Source organism: Dromiciops gliroides, chromosome 6, assembly GCF_019393635.1.
Source record: "Dromiciops gliroides isolate mDroGli1 chromosome 6, mDroGli1.pri, whole genome shotgun sequence".
Classification (NCBI taxonomy): domain Eukaryota; kingdom Metazoa; phylum Chordata; class Mammalia; order Microbiotheria; family Microbiotheriidae; genus Dromiciops; species Dromiciops gliroides.
In genome coordinates, this window is record NC_057866.1 from 20,300,579 (window position 1) to 20,306,578 (window position 6,000).

A 6,000-nucleotide genomic window follows, 5' to 3' on the forward strand; every position below is an offset into this window, starting at 1 on the left:
GCTTATTCTCCTTAATAAATGCTTAAAAGTCTAAGCTTTTGTTAAAGCTTATCATTTATTGGCGATCACCCAGATATTTTAGACAGACTAGCTACAATTTTAGACCCTTACAATACATACACATACACACACACACACACACACACACACACACACACACACACATACACACACACACACTGTGAGAATCAGGGTGCCACCCCTGCTGAGAAAGACATTGTGAGCACCAGAGTGAAGTACCCCTGAAAAGAAAACATGTGCCTAGTGTCTGTAAGCTTCCTGGCATCTGGAAGTTAGCTCTATTCATAGATCACCTGTAAGTCATGTCAATCAATGGACCATCCGATTTGCTTGGAGCTGTGTGTGGGGACTTCCCTGCTTCCTGTTCCACAGTGGGCTTCCAGGAGAAGGCAATAAGGATTGATCTCTTTTGTTCAGGAACAAGCATGTGGTGGTAGAAGCAGGCAGTGTAGACAGATCTAACTTTCAGAACTTCATGGGTTCTCTTTGGAAGCATGGATAGCTAGGTGAAGGCAGCTTTCTCTCTCTCTTTGTTAACACTTAATATACTTTAATAAATGCTTAAAAGCATAAATTGTTGCCGAATTTTTCAGGAAATGGGGCAGGAAAGGAGATCACACATTAGATTATAAATGCTGCAGTTGGTGACCAAAAATTGGAGTGCTTAACCCCTCAATCTTCAAGTTGGGTAAGAAACTCTCTTGTCCTAATGTGCCTGTCCCTTTAAATCTTAAATTAGCTGCTAAGTACCTAAATATCTCCAAAGTACTCTGCTTTTAATTTTAGCCTCCTATTTCCACATGCCTGTCCCTTAACATTTTCAAATGTACCTTCTTAGCCTCTTGAGTACTTTGGTCCAGCAACTCACCCAGACCAGGATTGAGATCCTATTTATGCTTGGTCTGTATGAATTTGAATATCCTATTCCTATTTTTATTTTTATTTGTGTTATGGTGAGGAAATTTTTGAATTACAAAAAGGGGACCAATAATACCAGAGAGACTAAAAATATCAGGAAGACTAAAAACAAGAAAACCTACCACGTAATACAGGGGTCTCCCCTAGAAAGAAAAATCACAGTATGGAATTCTGCTAAGCTACCTATTCAGCCAGGCATGAAAAAACAAGGCTTGTCAAACTGTGTTTTATGTGGCATAAAAAATATTTTAGATTATCAGAGAATCAATGGTTAGAGAACAGATCTTTTGATACCTTAATATTGGAAAATCTGTAATTGAACCTGCACTTTAATTCCCCAAAAGATTTAACTTATTGGGAACCCCCTTGACTCTATTAAGTTTTTTGAACCTCATCATGTCAATTAATTTACACCATTCTACCTTACCTTTCCTTCTGTGCCCAGTATACTCTTATTTCTCCTCCTTTAATTATTTCCTCCATTTCACCTTATGCCCCCACTGTCTATGTATATTAATTTTATCCTACTATAAGTGGTACAATTTTTAAGAATTACAAGTGTCATTATGTACTGATGTAAACAATTCAGCTCCATTATTCTATAGGTTTTTGGGGTTTTTTTGGGTTTTTTTGGGTTTTTTTGCTTTTTCCCTTTTAGGCTTCTCTTGGGCCTTAATTTTGGACTTCATTACTTATTTATTTATTTATTTTTAAATTTGGATTCTTGTCTTCTCATGAAACCTTCAATTTCATTGAATGAGCACTTTTTCCCTGAAAGTATTATGCTTAATTTTACTAGGTAGTTGATTCTTGATTATAGTCCTAGTTACTTTGCCTTCCAGAATATCATGGTCCATGACTCAATATTTTAATGTTGTCTTGTGCAATCTTGCTCTTGACTCCCTTGAATTGTTTCTTTCTAGCAACTCACAGTATTTTCCTTGACTTAATAGTTCTGTAATTTGTTTATAATGTTCATTCTAGTTTTATTTTGGAATCTCTTTCCTGAGGTGATAGGTGGATTTTTTTCAATGCCTATTCTGCCCTCTAGTTCCATGATATCTTCGAGTGAGATTTTCCCCATCCCTTAGTTATAAGAGATTTACCATAGTTATAAGTGATTTGATTAAGATAATAATCAATATATTAACTAAAAATTGTGATTTATTCTATTTAATATTGATTGCATAAGGTCAAAAGGTTAAGTCTTTTCTCACATTTCCTAATTTTCCAATGTCAAGCATTAGGTAATATCACAAGATCTAGTAGTCAGCAATACTATATTTTAATAATCATGAGTGCCTATAAGAGTTCACGCTGTTGAACAGTGGCCTAACAATGATTCACCCTATTATTATCATATTGCTGTCATTTATAGTCATTTAGGTAGTTCCTTATATTTCCTAACAATATGTTTTAATTTTAGAAGTACAACTAATGATATAATACTGTACAAGTGTAACTTTGGAAGGGTATATAAACCCATGAATTTTGTAACTCTGGGTCTTTCAGGTCCAACGCCTGGATGACCAGCTTTGTTGGGGGATTAATTCTCTCAATAAACCTATTTGCTTCAGACAGGAAACTTTGTTGTTTTCGTTCTTCCATCAGACTTAAAAAATTTTCCCAACATATCACTACAGTTTTCGTTGATGATTTCTTGAAAGATTCTATCCAGGTCCTCCTTTTGATTTTAGGTTTTGGGTTGACCAGTGATTCTAACATTATTTCTTCTGCATCTATTTTCCAGGACAGTTTTTTTTTTCCAAAGAGTTATTTTACATTTTCTTCTATTTTAATTTTTTTTTCTAGTAAGGCAATTGGGGTTAAGTGACTTGCCCAGGGTCACACAGCTAGTAAGTGTTAAGTGTCTGAGGCTGGATTTGAACTCAGGTACTCCTGACCCCAGGGCTGGTGCTCTATCCACTGCGCCACCTAGCAGCCCTGTATTTTTAAATTTTTTTATTTGTTTAATTGATTCCTGATGTCTCATGGAGTCATTAGCTTACCCTTTTCCAATTCTATCTTTTAAGATATTGTTTTCCTCAATTAGATTTTTTATTTCCTTTTCTATTTGGACAATTTTACTTTTTAAGATATTGTCCCCCTCAACTTGTTGACTCTCTTTTGATATTCTTTTGCATTATTCTCATCTTTCTCCAATTTTTTTCTACCTTTCTCATTTGATGGGGCAGCTAGGTGGCACAGTGGATAGAGCACTGGCCCTAGAATCAGGAGTACCTGAGTTCAAATCCAGCCTCAGACCTTAATACTTACTGCCTGTGTGACCCTGGTCAAGTCACTTAACCCAAATTGCCTCACAAAAAAAAAAACAACAACAACAACAAAATCCTTTCTCATTTGATGTTTAAACTCCTTTTTGAGCTGTTCCATGAGTTCTTTCCAGGTTTGAGACCACTATTGATTTTTCTTTGGAGTTTTGTGCAAAGGTGTTTTGAAACTGCTGTCCTTTTCTGAGTTTATGTCTTGATCTTCCCTGTTACCATAATAACTTTATATGATCAGATTCTTTTGTTGTTGTTGTTTATTGCTCATCTTTTTTGGACCTTTTCCTTTATTTTAAATGTCAGTTTTGCTCACAGGGTGGAAGGGGTACTGATTTAGGCTTCTTGTGCTAGGGTCGGCAGACCTTGGCTTTTTACCTGTAGCTCCATTGGTGTTGCCCTAAGGCCTATGGGAGATCCTCAAGTCTGATGCTGTTCTGAGGAGATGGGTTGGACAGTGCCTTGTGCTGTTGGAAGTTGTAGGTGTCTGGAACCTTGTCTGGTTGGGAACAAGTGTCCTAGTGTTAGTATCTATCTGGTGTGTGCTGAGGCCCATGAGGTGTTTCTGAATTTTTCCTGAGGCTACATTGAAGGATGTGGTAGTCTTGCTGTTTACCCAGAGCTATACTGAATAATGTGGTGAATCTCGACACTGGGGGATATATGTTTGTCCAAGAATATCCTTAGTCACTCTGAGGTATTAGGAGCTGGAGTTTGCTCATTTCTCTGGTTATGCTGAGGTACATGGGGGAGGGAGTCCTGTTGTTGGCATTTGCCTGCTTCACTGTGCTGAGTCTCTGTATGTCCCACTGGTTTGTTGAGGTGGGACTTGCTGATAGCTTCCTGGGTTGCTTCCTGTTTTGGACTGGGATCCTTTTGTACCTAAGTGAGATAGACATTTTTTGCCTGTCTTCTTAGTTTCTTGGGTTAAAAGATGGTTTGGCTCCTTCTTTCTCCTGGTTCTGCTGTTCTAGGATTTGTTTTGGGTTGCTCCTTTATGGTTGTTTGTAGGTTTGTAGTGATTTCCTGGTTACTCTACCAGCTTGGCTATAGGAAGGAATGACGGGAAACTCTCTAAATTTGTTAATTCCCCATTGTAAAACTTAATGTTGACTGATATTGAATAGATGTTAATTTCTTTAAAATTATTCTCATAACTGAGCCAATGTCACCCAATACCAGTCATGTTGACTTTTGTCTTGCCATTGGACTTCTTTGCCTCTGGAGCAAAGAATGAGGCTGATAAATATGGAGTCCTACCATGGATACACTTGCACAAATTAATTGAAAATGAAATGAGCATGCTGTATATAGTAACAGCAATATAGTTTTAAGAACAACTTTGAGTCACTAAGTCATTGTGACTATTACAAATATCCAGATTAACTACAAAGAACATGTGAAGGTTGAGAGTATCTGGATTCAGAGAAAGAACTAATGAGTAGAAGTGTGTAGACAAGGATATATGTGTATGTATATGATGCATATGTATGTATACACATATCTATATACAGATATGGTGATTATATACAGGTTTGTATCTAATGGTAGCCATCTGTAAAGGTGGCAGTGGGAAAAGGGAAGAAGAGAAAATTATATGAAAAATAGTTTATTTTTAAAAGAAATAACAAGTTGTGTATAGTAGATTCATAATTTCATGGGCACTCATATTTTAAGTATATTATTTTTGTTTGTTTGTTTTTTATTTTGTGGGACAATGGGGATTAATTGATTTTCCCAGGGTCACATAGCTAGTAAGTGTAAAGTGTCTGAGGCCCGATTTGAACTCAGGTACTCCTGAATCCAGGTCCTGTGCTTTATCCACTGTGCCACCTAGCTGCCCCCTTAAGTTGCTATTTTTAAGTTATGGAGACACTTTTTTTTCTACTAATAAAAATAAAATAAATAAAAAATGAATTGGAGCCAATTTCAAAGAAAAAAATATCTTCATTTTGAAAGAGGAGACAGTCAGGAATCTTTGTTTCCATACTATAAATGAAACAAACAACCAAAAGTTATTATTTCTTTGCCATTTCACAAGAACTGAACTAATCACTTTGTAGAACTTTTTCCAGTTACCCTGATATATAACTTGCCACTGGTCTAGGATGGCTCCAAAGGAGAGAGTGAGGCTTGTGATTATGCACAGTAATGCCTCATTAAATCCAATTCATTGCAAGTCATAACCACACCTACAGTTGTCATGGTTTTTTTTGAGAAAGGTCAAACAACTACAATAATTAGTGCATCGTGTTCCTTCAGTAATTGGTCTCAATTCTCTTTCAACCCTGAATAGGGTCACTCATCAAGTATTTGTTTCTGGCATGCTTCTAAAAACCAATTGCTCACCCTACTAGATGCCACATTACATTTATGTTACTTTTTTTTTCTAGGAAGTATTGTAAATGTGAAGGAAGAAAAAAAGGAAAATAGATATTCAATCTTGTAGAAAAATATTTATTTTTACAATTAATTGTCAAGGAGCTTTAATGAAAGGTTCTGAGGTTGATGCTATATCATGGAGTACATTGTAATGTTCTTTTTGTTTGTTTGTTTTCTGCCTGGCATTGTTTTTTGTCATTTCAAATATCCTTTCTTCTTTGGCCTAAGAATGTTCATGACTAATGTTTAGATGGTTGTAGAAAATGAATGTGTGATCAGCACAGAAAAGAATAAAGGAATAGGACTCAGAGAATTAATTAAATATCGCCATAAACTCCATCAGAATATGTCAACCAGTAGTCATATAATCCATATACATGATCTAATTGAGAAA